Source organism: Moschus berezovskii, chromosome X (genome assembly GCF_049115385.1).
Source record: "Moschus berezovskii isolate FMDL1 chromosome X, NW_MosBer_1.0, whole genome shotgun sequence".
Lineage (NCBI taxonomy): Eukaryota > Metazoa > Chordata > Mammalia > Artiodactyla > Moschidae > Moschus > Moschus berezovskii.
The window spans coordinates 140,560,289-140,575,013 of NC_142488.1; the positions used below are offsets into that span (position 1 = coordinate 140,560,289).

The following is a 14,725-nucleotide window of genomic DNA, read 5'->3' on the forward strand; positions in this document are numbered from 1 at the left end:
AACTTTAGCTGTGCGCACATGTGAGTGTTCAGTCGCTCAGTCATGTCCAACTCTTTGCAACCCCAGGAATGTAGCCCCCTGGCATGGGATTTCCCAGGCAAGAATACTGGAGTGAGCTGCCATTTCTTCCTCCAGGGTATCTCCCCACCCAGGGATTGAACTTGCATCTCCCACATCGCAGGCGGATTATTTAACCCTGAGCCTTCAGCGAAGCCATGAGGAAACACAGGGACTTCTCAGAGGAGCAGAACATTCACTGAGAATCCTTAAGCGGGGAGGCACCTGTCCAATCTATGATGTCATGGGCAAGATCAGCTTGGGAACAGGGTGGTGTGTGTCCACTCAGAGGCGGCTGCAGAAGATGCTGGATCTTGGAAATGACCTCCAGATAAGTCAGTGGGGACGGGGAGGGGGGCACTTTTCCCGTCCTAGCAGCCAAAGGCCTGAGGTTTTTATGTACCCATAACAAGAACCCAACCACACCTAGCAGTCATATCCAATGAAGGGCATGAGGAGTACCTGCTTTGAGAGCTGTCATGTATCCATCCTGGAGTGGCCCCCGGGGCTGTGGTCCCGGCCTTGGCCTCAGAGCACAGATGTCCTCATGGAGGCCACTGCAGCTCACCTGCAGTGGCATCTGCTCCCCGCTCCCTCTCCCGGCCAGCCCCGGGCAGGTCTGATGGGATCTATAGGGGCTTACTGCTTCCACCTCTCTGGGGTGGCTGACCCTCTTTGCAGCCTGTACCCCTGGGACCGTGTAGTCCTCTCCTGCCTGGCTCCTTTCTGAATCCTCATTGGAGTCTGGAGCCTCTGGTACCTGGGAGAGTGTCCTGGGTACCACTTCTGCGATCTGCTAGAGCCTGTCCTCTGCTCAAACAGCTGGAATAGGAACACTGAAGTCCTAGCTCGCTGCGCAGGTGGATGACCAGGCATCCCCTGCCTCTTACACTCAGGCTCAAAAGCCAGGACCTCACAGTCACATTCACAAGACCCTGAGTTTCCTCCAACATGTGGGATTCCATAGGGAATGGTCTGATACACCTCAGGATCATAGACATGTGCCCTGCACTTCTATGGCCATGAATACTACTGACCCACCATGAGGAGATCGCCCAGACGCTGTGTCAAGTCCTGCTGGCTCCAGCTGAAGCATGGTGGAAGGGGATGCTGCTCTGGGACTTCCAGATAAAGATACACACATGAGGTCATCAGGACCAGGGCCTAATTGGCTCTGAGTGGGGGGCAGGCAGGACAAATCCCAAGGCCAGGTTCCAGGGGAGAGGGGGTGCTGTGGGAAGCAGGGGTGGGTGGCCTCGGGGCTGGGGCCCACGAGGAGGATGCCCCCAACCCCAACAGGGAACTTTGGCAGCTGGCTGCTGCCCTCCTGATGGAGACTGAGCACAGCCCCGAGGGGGCTGACAGTGCAGCTCGGGGGGGCAGCAGGGGTGTGACTGTGGGTGTGGTGGGAGGAATTCCTGCAGCCAGCTCCCTGTGGGGCAGCCTCTCTCAAAGGTCAGAGGTGCAGGACTTTAGTCTCTGGGAGAGGAACCGCACTCGCAGTGGTCTGTGTCTGCGTGTTGTCCTGGCTTGAGGATTAACCCCTGGGTGCCTGTGTCCCTTCAAAACAAACGGTCCTGACAAAAATGCTTCTGCTCAAAATTCACTGGCCCCAGGTCATCACATGACCCTTCCTAAGTGAAGAGGCCTGGCAAGGTCGTGTCCCCATGTGTGCAGGGAGAGAGTAAGACAAGAGGTGGCTGAACACCTGACATCTCTCCAATTCCACACTGCCTAGCAGATGCTCAACAAAGAGCAGTGGTTAAAAATCTCCTTTGTTTTGGGGAGGCTAGTCTGAGCAGGTCACATGGGTCTTGAAATTCTCCACCTTTTCCAAGTATCCACTGACTATCTGGGAGCTGACACATATGTGGCCAGAATCACATCTTCTGTTCCTGTTGTTCTCTGGCACTCAGCAGGGAGAGCTGCCCCTTCAGCCCCCTGCACCCATTCGCAGCCCCCACTGCAGTGACCTCACCACCTCCTTAGGCTCGGAACTCGCTCCTGCCTTTTGATGCCAGGCACAGCCTTAACCTGTGTCTCTGCTGCCTCCACACTTCTGAACCTGTCTGAACCCAGGGACGCTGGCGGATGTTGCATCTTTCCTGGCTACTACTTATTTCTTGTGTTATTTGGATCTCAGACTCTGTCCCTCTCTCCTCTGGAAATTGTTTTCTTTTTAAGACACCTCTGAGAATTGATAGCTCAATAGGAAACGGAATAGAAAACCACTCAAAATTGCTGTTCTGTGTGTTTTCCTCCCCGGGGATATATTATTCAATTTGGGTGCTTGTGAGGGTTTGGGAATGGGGAGCAGTGTCTTTCCCAGCTGGGCACATCTCACTCAAAGATCCCAGGATTCTAGTCACCCAGCAGGTCCTGTCAACTTTTGGAGCTTATCTTCACTCATTTCATCCAAATAAAATCTAGACCATGCTCACAAGTAAAAATAATAAAGTCCAGATGACCAAATTAACTGTCATTTCAATGTACTTGTTAATCAGCTTCCCAGGGCAAAGAGAGGAGGGCTAGCACAGGGAATACTGGGCCATACATAAAAGAGCAAGATTCACATATCTCTAGGATTCCTAGCAGATGGTGGGTAGAAAACACCTATTTCATCCTTGTGGTCAACAGCTATGGGACAAGAGCCAGGACCCCTTCCTTCCTGCCCCAGAAAGGGATCTCTCTGCGGTTTATCCAAGAAGCAAAAGGACACCTCACAGCAATGATCCATTTCAGAGTTTCCCCTCACCCCCAAGACAAACCTCTTGTGACTGTGGCTTCTAGATCATCACTCTAAGTGTGGGGGTGTCCTGTTTCTCCTAGTGTCCTCACTGCTAACACAGCCTTTTGTTGAGCAGAGGCTCTGTAAAGGTCTTCAGAATAAATGAGCTAGTGAGCAGGGGGCTCAGATTGTCTGATACTTTCTTTAATTACCCAATAAAATTCAATAAACAGAGATAATTTAGTTACTGCGAATGACAGAAAAGGACAGAAGCATGAATTCACTATGATTACTTTTATTATATAATTCTTCTCCATTTAATATTATTTCTAAATTACTTCGCATTTTCAAAATAATTCTGCCATTGTATTCTGTTCAGGACTACAAAACACAATGAAAGTGTTCCCAATCTCTTTTCAAAAACAGCAAAACTCATTCGTGAACTGGGTAACCATAAACACACTGGGATCAACATCATTCACAAAGCTAAGACACTGAAGTGTATTTACCCTTCTATGAAATCAAAGTTTGAAAATTTTTTAAAGAAAACAGAGATGAATCTCCATGTCATTGTAGAGAACAGAAACCCAAAATTGCTACACACCAGTTCCCCCAAGTGGCCTGGACCCTTATTTCTGAGAAGCTGACTGATCCCTCTTCAATAACAGAGGGAAGGATCAGACTGGCTGCTGCTCTGGCTCAGGCCCCCTATTCCTCCTCCCTCGCAGCCTCTGCAGACAGGAGTGGGACGGTCCTCAAAGCCCTTTGTCTGAACCTGAGCACAAATGCCATGACTTGCTGTTTGCTGGTCTCCCCATAGGCCCAGGGACCCCACAGGAACTCGTAGTGAGCAGGGGCACTGTCAGGCACCTGCCGGTACTCCAGGTATCCCTCCTGCACCCACACTTGGGTCAGCAGCTCCCTGGGCTCCCCAAAGACACAGTGCTCCCTCCCAACACACACTCCCATCCTGCTGAGTGCTCCCCAGACCGCCTCCTCAGGGGCGGGGTCTCCATTCCTCATGATCACCCTGAGGACCAGCACCAGGAGGCCGGCCTTGGGCAGGCCCTGCCCACTGCTCTACATCACATCGCAGGTGAGGCCCAGGGCAGGGACCGTAGTGTAGGTGTGCTCCCTGGGGTCTACCTCCCTCGTCTCCACACCAAAGACCAGCTGCAGGCACAGCAAGGCTTGTCTGAAGACCACCGGGAAGTGCTCCTGGTTATCCTTGAGGACCTTCTTCAGCATTTCTGCCTGGGAGGTCAGCTCCTTGGCTAAATACTTGAGGAGCAGGAACTTCATCAGGTTAGTTATGCTCTCCTTCAGAGCTTCCTGGGGCAAGGTCTCCCCAGGGGCTGAGGAGGACACTGTGGAGGAGGAGGCCAAGGGGGATGCAGCCTCTCCCACCTCAGCCCCCAAGAGCTGCACCTCCACCGGGCCCTGGGCCTCGCCTGGATCCTGAAAGTCTTCCTCGGGCTTGCTCAGCTCACTCATCTCGACCACGAGCATGATTCCTGGGGTTGAACAAGACACGGAAGTGAGACAGGGGTACAGATGGGGACTACTGGCCTCAGGATGAGAGGGAGTGTGAGCGGCCTCGGCTGAGAAATGCATGAGATATCCCCAAGGTGCCCCCTCCATTTCTCTCATAGGAGCTCCAGGAACCAGGAGGCGAAGGCAGAGGTCTGAGGCCCATGTCCTCAGAGAGCAGAGGAGGTCCAGGCAGTACCAGGAGTCAAGGTGAGGAGCGTGCCCTAAGTGGGCACCAGGGGCTCCCCATTCCAGAACAGAGGGGACCCACGAGGGCCTACTCCCCCCACCTAGTCAACCCCAGAAATCTCAGGCTGTGCTTCCTGCACCTTGGAGAGCCACCTCACTTCCTCCGTCAGGTAGCCAGGGGACTGGCCACTCCGGAGGCACGCCCCTGTGAGATCTGAGAGCACCCCTCAAGGGGAGAACTGTAAGTGGCCTGTGTCAGACTGCCCAGGGTGCATTTCTCAGCCGAGGCTGCTCACACCCTGACTCTCCCCAAGATGGGTGGTCCCCATCGGTCCCCCTGCCTCACTCCTGTCTGTGGTTTGATCCCAGGCACCGTGCTTGTGGTCGAGATGAGTGAGCTGAGCAAGCCTGAGGAAGACCTTCAGGACCGAGGCGAGGCCCAGGGCCGGGTAGAGGCGCAGCTCTTGGGGGCTGAGGCAGGAGAGGCTGCATCCCCCTCAGCCTTGTCCCCTCAGTCTCCTGCTCCACCCCTGGGGAGGCCTTGCCCCAGGAAGCTCTTAATGAGATGGTGGCAGGAGCCTGGTGAAGTTCCCGTTCCTCAAGTATCAAGCCAAAGAACTGACCTCCCAGGCGGAAATGCTGAAGAAGGTCTTCAGGGATAACCAGGAGCACTTCCCGGTGGTCTTCAGCCAAGCCTCGGAGTGCCTGCAGCTGGCCTTTGGGGTGGAGGTGAAGGAGGTGGACCCCAGGGAGCACATCTACATCATGGTCCCCACCCTGGGCCTCACCTGCGATGCGATGCAGAGCGGTGGGCAGGGCCTGCCCAAGGCCGGCCTCCTCATCCTGATCATGTGGAATGGAGACCCCGCCCCTGAGGAGGCGGTCTGGGGAGCACTCAGCAAGATAGGGCTGTGTGTTGGGAGTGAGCACTCCGTCTTTGGGGAGCCTAGGGAGCTGCTGACCCAAGTGTGGGTGCAGGAAGAGTACCTGGAGTACCGGCAGGTACCTGACAGCCACCCTGCCCACTATGAGTTCCTGTGGGGTCCCTGGCCCGATGCGGAGACTAGCAAGTGGCAAGTCATGGCGTTTCTGCTCAGAGTCAAACAAAGGGTTTTGAGGGCATTCCCACCGTTGTCTTCAGAGGCTGCGAGGGAGGAGGACTCAGCAGCCTGAGCCAGAGCAGCAGCCTGTCTGATCCTTCCCTCTGTGATTGAAGAGGGAGTGGTCAGCCTTCTCAGAAATGAGAGCCCGGGCCAGTTGGGGAAACTGGTGCATAGCATCTTTGGGTTCCTGTTCTCTATGATGACATGGAGATTCATCACTGTTTTCCTTAGAAAATTTTAAAGCTTTTATTGTTTTCATTGTTTTCACAGAAGGGTAAATACACTTCAGTGTCTTAGCTTTGCGAATGATGTTGATCACAGTGTATTTGTACTTACCCAGTTCAAGAACAAGAGTTTTGCAGTTTTGTAAAAGAGATTGGAAACTCTTCCATTGTGTTTTGTGGTCCCAAACAGGATGAAATAGAATTGGAATTAGAAATGTTTTGGAAATGTGAGCTTACTTAGCAGTAATATTGATGGGGAAGAATTAGATGATAAAAGTAATCATAATGAATTCTTGCTTCTGTCCTTCTTGTGTGTCACTTTCAAAAACTAAATTGTCTCTGTTTATTTGGGTTATTTAAGGAAGTAGCAAATAATTAATTGAGCCCCCTGCTCACTGGCTCATGTATTCTGAAGACCTTTATGGAGCCTCTGCTCTGTGAAAGGCCATGTTAGCAGTGGGGACACTAGGAGAAGCTGGACACCTTCACACATAGAGCGATGGTCTAGGAGCCGCAGTCACACGAGGAAGGTGGAGAGATATCCCCTAGTTGCACTGAACAAGGCAACACAGGGCAGGGTGATAGGGCTCCAGGAGGAGCACTGGAGTGTCAGTGGCTGAGCCAGGGCAGTTTGGGGCTTTGAGAAGCTGGGTTCCTTCTGTGGGACGTGATTGTGATGAGGCTGGGTGGTGGCAGCCCTCAGACTTGCAGACAGTGTGTCTTTGGGGTGATGGGAAATTCTGACATGGATCATTGCTGTGAGGTATCCTTTTGCATTTTGGATAAAGCCCATAGAGATCTCTTTCTGGGGCAGAAAGGAACAGGTCCTGGCTCTTGTCGCATTGCTGTTGATCACACGGGCAAAGGAGGTGTTTTCATACCCCATATCTGCTAGGAATTTTGCAGAACTCCTTCGCACTCCATTGAAGTGGTGCCCAAGAAATTCATGGTCAATGGGATCTGGAACCCAGAGTGTTAATTAGCTTTAAATTATCTTGATTGTAACTGGCCATCGTAATCAAGGACTCGACCTTCGTTGGGGTTGCAATGAAGGAAAATAATGGTTTGGTTGGAAGACCAGCTGAGGCAGAGGCAAAGAGTGGTTCTTGCTTCTATTTCCTAGAGCAGCTTGGGTCCTTCTGGAACAGTCCTCCACACCCAAATTTAACAGGTTCTTTAGCTGGAAATGGGGCTTACTGGGTAGCTCAAATGATGAAGAATCTGCTTACATTGTGGGAGACCTGGGTTCAATTCCTGGGTCAGGAAGATCGCCTGGAGAAGGGCATGGCCACCCACTCCTCCAGTATTCCTGCCTGGAGAATTCCATGGACAGAGGAGACTGGCAATGGAGTTGCAAAGAGTTGGACAAGACTGAGCAACAAACACTATGGTCCACTATGGTCTAAGTAGCAAAGTTTCTTAGTTTTATTTATGAAATATCCTGTTTGGCTGATTAGCTATTCAACATCCTATTGAGGGTCATATTCTCTGACATGTCTGAACCACAAAGCAGCCAATCCCATCCCACAGTGGAGAGTGGAAGAGTGTCTGGGGGCAGCAATGTGAGAGATTCCTGCCCCGCCATCACAGTGCCAACAGCTGCCAGGTCCTGCAAGCTCTGTCCTGTCCCTCAGGCCCATCCTGCAGCCCAACACACGGGGTTCCTCACACCCACTCGCCTCCCAGATGAAGAACTGAGGCCGCAGGGCTTGGGCATCTTTCCAGGACCACGTGCTAGTGAGGGCTGGGGTGGGCTCAGAGCCCTGGTCTCAATTCCTCTGGAGCCCCCGCCCTTCCCGCCCACCCCAGGCCACTGCCCAACCTTCCGACTTCTCCCGCCTTCCTCTTCTCAGTGCTACACGATGCCTCTGAGGTGACAAAAAGCAGGCCCATGGAAGGAAGGGGACAGGGAGAATCAGAAGCACTGTGGGACTGCTCTGGGGTTTGCTGAGAACTGACTCTGCAGGGGACCAGCGTCTCTGTCCAGTCCCAGCGCCTCTCACGTGAGGGTGGCGCCCTGTCCCTGCTGCTGCCATGGGGCCTCCTGCCCAACTGAACCTGCCAGGCTGGCCAGCTCCTCGCTGAGAAGGAGGGATGGAGGGCCTGACTGTATGGCTCCAGTGCCCACTGGGATAAGGCCCCTACAGGAGCCTCCTCAGATACGGGAGAGAAGGTAACATGGGCAGACCCCCCCAGGCTCCAGGTCTCCCCAGCCGCAGTGAGTGTAGGGAGAAGCTGGAGGGCCACTGGGCTGGCGACACTGGGGCAGGAATGCCAAGTTCAGGGGCAGAAGAGCAAGGTTGAGAAAGGCAGGCCTTGGACGTCATGAGGGCTTGTGTTTGCACAATGCAAGTGTCCTGAGCCAGAGCTGACAAAGACTCCTTGGTGCCACACAAACCCAGTGCCAGGGCCCGGGTGGTGCCTGGAAGAGGGGGACCAGAAAAGGCAGCTCTCACAGGACCCAAAGTGTGAGAAGGGACCCTGAGTGGGGTGAGGATGGGAGCAGGAAAGGCCACCTAGCCAGGCTGCCACAGATACCACAGTCTTTGGTCCCCTTTGGAGGAGCCACCAGGGGCCCCCACCAATGATCATAGCCTCCAGAGTCATGTCCCAGTCACATGAAATTACCTGAAGGAATGCTTTGTCAACCTGTTTAGGAGCTCAAAGGCAAGGGAGCAAGCACAGGTCAAGGCCTGCGAGCTCCATTCTAGCCACCAGACCTCAGACTGAAAGGCCCCTGGGCGAGCTTCTTCCACACCCTCTTGGCTCTCCCCTTTCAGACACTAGGCCACGGCCCTCACACAGGGCAAATGACCCTACTGAGTGGCAGAATTAGGGGAACACTGTCCCTAGGGGTACAGTGCTCTAGGGTCCTCACACGTGGGCCTTTCCAAGGTGCCAGTCTGTCCCCCACATGGTGATTTTGAAGAACAGTGGCCCACAAAGGTCAGAGAACATGCATCTCCAAATCCACTGCCCTATTGCCCATGTGCAGTGAACACAGGTGACTTTCACTGGGGTTTCGTCCAATCCCACACCCGGACTCTCATCCATTTTCACAGGTAGACGGGGGCTTCCTTTGGTCACATCTAGCTCAATGAGTCAGACATGTCCCTGGGAGTGAGTGTGTCTAAAGGAGGCCCCTTGAAAAGTGCCTGATTCATGATATACCTGAAATCATTCGATGTACCTGCCATCTGGGTAAGGGGAAACATGTCCACTGTGATGGCGGGGACAGGGGCAGGGGTGGAGAAGATCAGAGCTGGCCTCACTGAAGACCAGTGAAGTGCTTGTTTTCAACAGAACAGGCTGTACATTGAGCCCCCAATCAAGTCCTTCAAAGGGCAGGTACCCACGGAGACCCAAGTTGGACATGGCAGGCCAGGAACAGGGGTAGCAGAAGCCAATCTAACCCATTGACAAAAGGAAACAGGAATTTTGAGGTAGCCTCAGGGAGGCTGAATTCAAGGCTCTGGGAGGGGGATGAGAAAAGCACACACACACAGGTGTTTCCAAGTGAGCACTCTAGGACCACGAGAGTGGTCTTTATGGGAAGAAATGGAAACTGAAGACAGCAGCCTGTGATCTGCAGTGGAATGACATCTGGGGGTAGGTGGAGCTTGGGGAGGCTGCAAACTCAGTGGAGCACCTGACTGTGCCCTCCCACACAGCGTCATGAGGAGTCTGTGTCTCAGGTGTTTGGGGAATAGTCAAGTGGAATGTGAGGTCACTCCCACTGTGCTCGAGCACAGCCCTACTCTGGGGAGAGCTCGACCTGGGGGGCAAGGGAGCAGGACAACAGATGGCCTTGGGGCCATCTGAGCAGGACCGCGGAGAAGGCAATGGCAAGCCACTCCAGTACTCTTGCCTAGAAAATCCCATGGATGGAGGAGCCTGGTAGGCTGCAGTCTGTGGGGTCAGTAAGGGTCGGACAAGACTGAGCGACTTCACTTTCACTTTTCACTTTCACACATTGGAGAAGGAAATGGCAACCCACTCCAGTATTCTTGTCTGGAGAATCCCAGGGACGGGGGAGCCTGGTGGGCTTCCGTCTGTGGAGTCACACAGAGACGGACACGACTGAAGTGACTTAGCAGCAGCAGCAGCAGCAGAGCAGGACCGACCAACCAGCAATACCAGCCAGAAGAGATCAAAGCCCAAAAAGGGGCAAGGCTGGGGCCGAGGGGTGGAGAGGTGGGACCGCCAACTCAGGCTAGCCCAAAACAACCTGCTACGAACCCCATCTTCTGGGAGGGACACTTGCCAGGGGCCCGTCTGACCCCTGGGATATCTCTCGGTGGTAGCCAAACCAGGACTCGCGAGGACCTGGCCCTTCAGCAGAAGCCTGCCCATTGGTAGTGAGGGAGTGGAGCCAGGGACACGTTTGTCAACCCATCCAGGGCCTGACTCCCTGAAACAAGGGGCCTGACCACAGATGGGAGCCTTTGCAGGCAACCTGAAATGTACTTTTCTGTACTTTCAGACAAGAGACAAACTGGGGATCCCATCTCTGTCTCCATCCCCCCTCACCCACACTGGGAGGGCTGCCTCTCCACATCACCTCTGTGACATCATGAAACAATAAGGGGGCTGACCACTTAATTGGCTGCCTGGCCAGCAACACAGATTCTAGAATCTCCAGAGATTATTTATGGGGCATCCCGACCATGGTCTGAGGCCCTTCTGCCTTGAGCATTCACTGCTTGGGTAGAGAATGTTCCTGAGCTAGACTGGCTCCATGGCTAGTCTGAGTCTCCATGAGGAACGTGCAGCCCTGCTGGCCCCATCAACTGATGGGGAGCCCGTAGCAGGGGATCCCTGTGATTCCTCCCCAGATCCAAACGTGGATTCAAAGGAGGCTCTGGAGAAGCAGGGTAACCAACTCGAGAGCCCCAATCCAGGCCTCCATGACAGTCTGCCTCCACAGGGCCCGAACCCAGAAATGGCCAACGAGGAAGAGAACAATGCTGTCCTCCAGCTGTCCTTCCCCAGGAAGCTCTGGAGGATCTTGGAGGATGCGGCCTTCACCTCTGTGCACTGGAACGACAAGGGTGACACGGTGGTCATCGAGGCAGATCTCTTCCAGATGGAGGTCCTCCAGCACAGAGGCTCAGACAGGATCTTCAAGACAGTGTGAAGAGTTTCATCCGTGAACTGAACCTCTATGGGTTCAGTAAAATCCGCCCTCAAGCGAGGAGCAATATGATAGGACTTCATAACATGCCAGGAATGAAGAGACCTTATCTCCATACTTAGGCAAGGCCAGGACAGTGGTGGGGAGGAGAGCGGGGAGGAAAAGCTCCTCTACCCCACCATGGCGAAAGTGATTCATTTCCTTTCAGATCTATCGCAACTCCAATTTTCAGAGAGACAAGCCTCTCCTCCTGCAGAGCATCCAGAGGAAAGCTGGCCCCAGAACAACTGCTCAGCCCACCACCTGTGCAACAGCGACCCCAAAGAGAAAGAAGCAAGTGGTAGCAATCAGACACTCTCCTCGACTCCATCACAACCAGTGCACCCAAGAGGCAGGCAAGGAAGTCCAGAAGGGAACCCCAGCTGCTCACAGAACCCCCAGCCTGCACTCATTTGTGCTCTCTCGCCTTTGGTCTATGGGCAGTGTAGCCAGGGGGACTGGGGCAACCATCTCCCCAGTAAGCAGGGCGGCCCCAGTGGAGAGGGTACATCCAGCAATGCCATGTCTGTACCTCCGGCTACTGCTGGAAGGGACAACCCAGGGGAACTGCCTAGAGCCCCGCCAGAGTACACAGATTACGAATCAGTGATGGCTTTGTACAACACCTGTTACTCCATCCTGATGACAGTCCTTTCTGTCATGGCCCCAAACAAGGCCCCTGAGGTGGAGGAGGAGCAGGGAGAGTCCTCAGATTATGTGTGTCCTCTGTGAGCAGGTCAAGGACAAGCCCATTCCCTGAGCTCCCAGATTCCTAGGGAGACTCAAGAGCACTATCTTGTAATCAAAAATTGATTTCTGACTCTAATAAAGTAAAGCAAAACTCCATTGGACTAAATAAAGAATCAAACAAGAACTGAAAGTCTGTGTTCTTTCTATCTGTCCATACTATTCACACACAGCACTGGGTGAGCCAGATAAGGCTGGAAGCCCATACCCCAGGCAGGCTTCAGTCCAGTCCCTGTGGTCCCTTTTCATCTGAAGCAGCAGCATTTCACACACTCGGCCAAGGGTCTGGCTCATAAGCCAAGCATTAAGGCGAGCCCAGGATGGGCTGGTCCCTGGGCCTTGCCTGCCACTCAACAGACAGCCCAGCTGGGCTCCTGATCTTGAGGGTGTCACCTCCCATGAGTCATGTACTCTGAAGTGGAAGGGGCTCCTTATGGGTCCCCCAACGATGCCACAAGTTTCTGGTCAGCAGCTGAGTGTCTCCAGCTCCTGATCCAGGGGCCTCCCCAAGAGGTTCATCGGAAAACAGGGTCATGCCACTGCCAAGGGCCTTGAAAACACATGACCCCAAACCCAAAGACAAGTACAAAGTTTCCACAAGATGAACACCAGCCCTTGTCGCTCTGCCCTCAGAGGTGTATTTAGGAGCCTATCTTTGGACGTGAGGCTGCCAGGCACCGATCCAACACATATGCTTTGTGAGCCAAGGGACACTTTACAGCAGGCCAAGGATCACCTGCAAGGACAGACTGCTGCCTGTTTCTGGGCCTGTGGGCCTCTCTGCCTGAAGACACTCAACCCAGCCGCCGGCCTCCCCAATCACTCCCTGGACACTGTTTCAAAATGGGGAGTTTGGACCAGAACAGAGAGGGAAAGACACTAACCGGTTTCCTAACAACACATTTCTCTCAAGCACCCAGACCCAGCAGGGCCAAAATGAGTGGTGATGCCATCTTTTTGTAAAGGTCAAAGTCCTAGAGACTCTTGCTGAGTCCAGAGCAGCACTGCATGAGGGGAGTCTCTGCCCCTAGTCTTGCACCAAGTAGCCAGCCCACCGCAGGGCAGGGCCGATTCAGACAGAACCAGATGGGCATGCCTAGGGCATGGTGGAGACTAGGTAGTGTCACCATGAGCTGGTCTCTCCGTCACCTTCCTCTCCAGAGCTCAGTCTGGCAGGCCTCCCGCCCAAAGGGGATCAGGTGCTTGAGGATGTCCACCTGGAAGACGTCTTTCCCGGCCCTCCCCAGGACGGGCTGCAGCAGCCAGCGGGGGTTGGCCAGCGCATCAAGTACTTCTGTTGAAGCCTGGGTAGCAGGGCTTCATTCTCCAGCGCCTCCACCTTGTTGGGACCTAGGTTTTCTGGGCACAGCAAAGTGTCCCCAATGTCCACAGACCTGTGTGCAAAGACAAGACACAGAAGGAGAACAAGGTGTTCAAAGTCATACCTGCTAGAGCCTAAGACCGTATCACAGAGGGGACCCGAGGTGAACTGGGCCCACTGGCTGAGACTTTCAGAAGGGCTCACCTCAACAAAGGGAATTGGGGGCAAGGCCAATGAGGGAGGGAGCTAAACGAAAGGGAGAGGCCTGGTGCTCCACGAACCCACCAGGCCACGGGCAGCTCTCAGTCTGCCCACTGCAGGCCGCAGGGACAGAGCAGGAGGGCCCCAGTGGGGAGCCTGTGGGCATCAGGTCCGCAAGCGACTCACCAGCAGAGAGGGGATGCAGTGGGGCCTCATCCCTGGGGAGTCAGGGGACTTGCTCAGGCCCAGCTGTAGGAAGTGTGGGTGGGGAACCCAGGCTGGGTGCTGTGCGGCCTCTCGTGGTCTCTGCCGGGCATGCACACACACACATGGGGACACACACACACAGACACAAGGGCCACCTGCAGACCTGGACCCACCTCTGACTCTCAGAGCATAAACGGGGACTGAGGCCCAGAGTGGTGGTCAGGCACCTCGTGCCACCATCTCCCAGCCCAGGGACCCTTGCTGTCCTGAGCCTCAGCTAACAAAGACTCCTCAGCTCCCGGGTCCCATCCCTACCCATGCTCTGCAGATCCCACATCTGAGTCAAGGGCTGCACCTTTCTGGTCTCGGCCCTGGGGTCACTCTGGACCTCAGACGGCCCTGCCAGGAGTCTTCCCCATGCCTTTGGGAGCCACCTTCCTCCCAGCCCTTCCCACACTATGGCCTCCACTGTCAGCAGATGCCCCGGCCCCTGCCCAGAACCTAGAGAAAGAACAAAGGAGAGCAGGAACTACTGGGACAGGTGATCTCTGTGTCCTCGCCAGGGCCTGGGACAGCACCACACAGGGATCACAGAATTCAAGCCTCAAATAACCGGCTAGGTTACTGTCACCTCATTTCACAGCTGATGAGGTGCTAAGAGATAGAGATAGCCCATGACTGCAGGGGACCTGACCACACACACCTCCATTCTCACTTCTTTCCTTGTACCTGGAGGGAGTGGGGTGGAGGCAGAAGAGCAGAGCAGCGGGCCTGAACCTCAGCAGAGTCTCAGCACCTCGCAGGGAGCCTCCGTTTCCATGTGGCTGTGAGGACGGGGACAAGGTCCCAGAGGAACCCATCCTAGGGCCTCCTGGGCCTTTCCTTCCCTGAGCACAGAAGAGCCACAGTTCTCACAGGCCCACGAGGCCCCATGTGATCTGGCTCCTGCCCTGGCAGCCTGCTCTCCTCACCCCTGGATTCACCTCCAGTAGCCATTAAGGCCACCCTTCCATCCTTGGAACATTCCAGTGTGTTCCTACCTCAGAGCCTTTGTAGGGTGTGAGGAGTCACATCGGGTTCCCTCAAATCCAGGTGCTGGAGTCTCATTCCCAAGTACCTTGGCGTGACCTTACAGACAAAGGAAAGGTCTTCACAGAGCTGATAGAGGTCCAGGGAGCTCATTAGGATGGACCCTCCTCTAACAGAATGGCTGTCTCCATACAAAGGACACATTTAGAGACAGAC

The 14,725-nt window shown here is 54.4% G+C and overlaps 3 pseudogenes; 2 read left to right on the plus strand and 1 right to left on the minus strand.

The window, feature by feature from the left end:
- Window positions 1-3,493: 3,493 nt before the first annotated feature.
- Window positions 3,494-4,294, minus strand: LOC129564215 (melanoma-associated antigen 9-like; annotated as a pseudogene).
- A 524-nt stretch (window positions 4,295-4,818) lies between these two features.
- LOC129535237 (melanoma-associated antigen 10-like) lies at window positions 4,819-5,677 on the plus strand (annotated as a pseudogene).
- Window positions 5,678-10,569: 4,892 nt separating this feature from the next.
- On the plus strand, window positions 10,570-11,764 carry LOC129564045 (heat shock transcription factor, X-linked member 3 pseudogene; annotated as a pseudogene).
- Window positions 11,765-14,725: the final 2,961 nt, after the last annotated feature.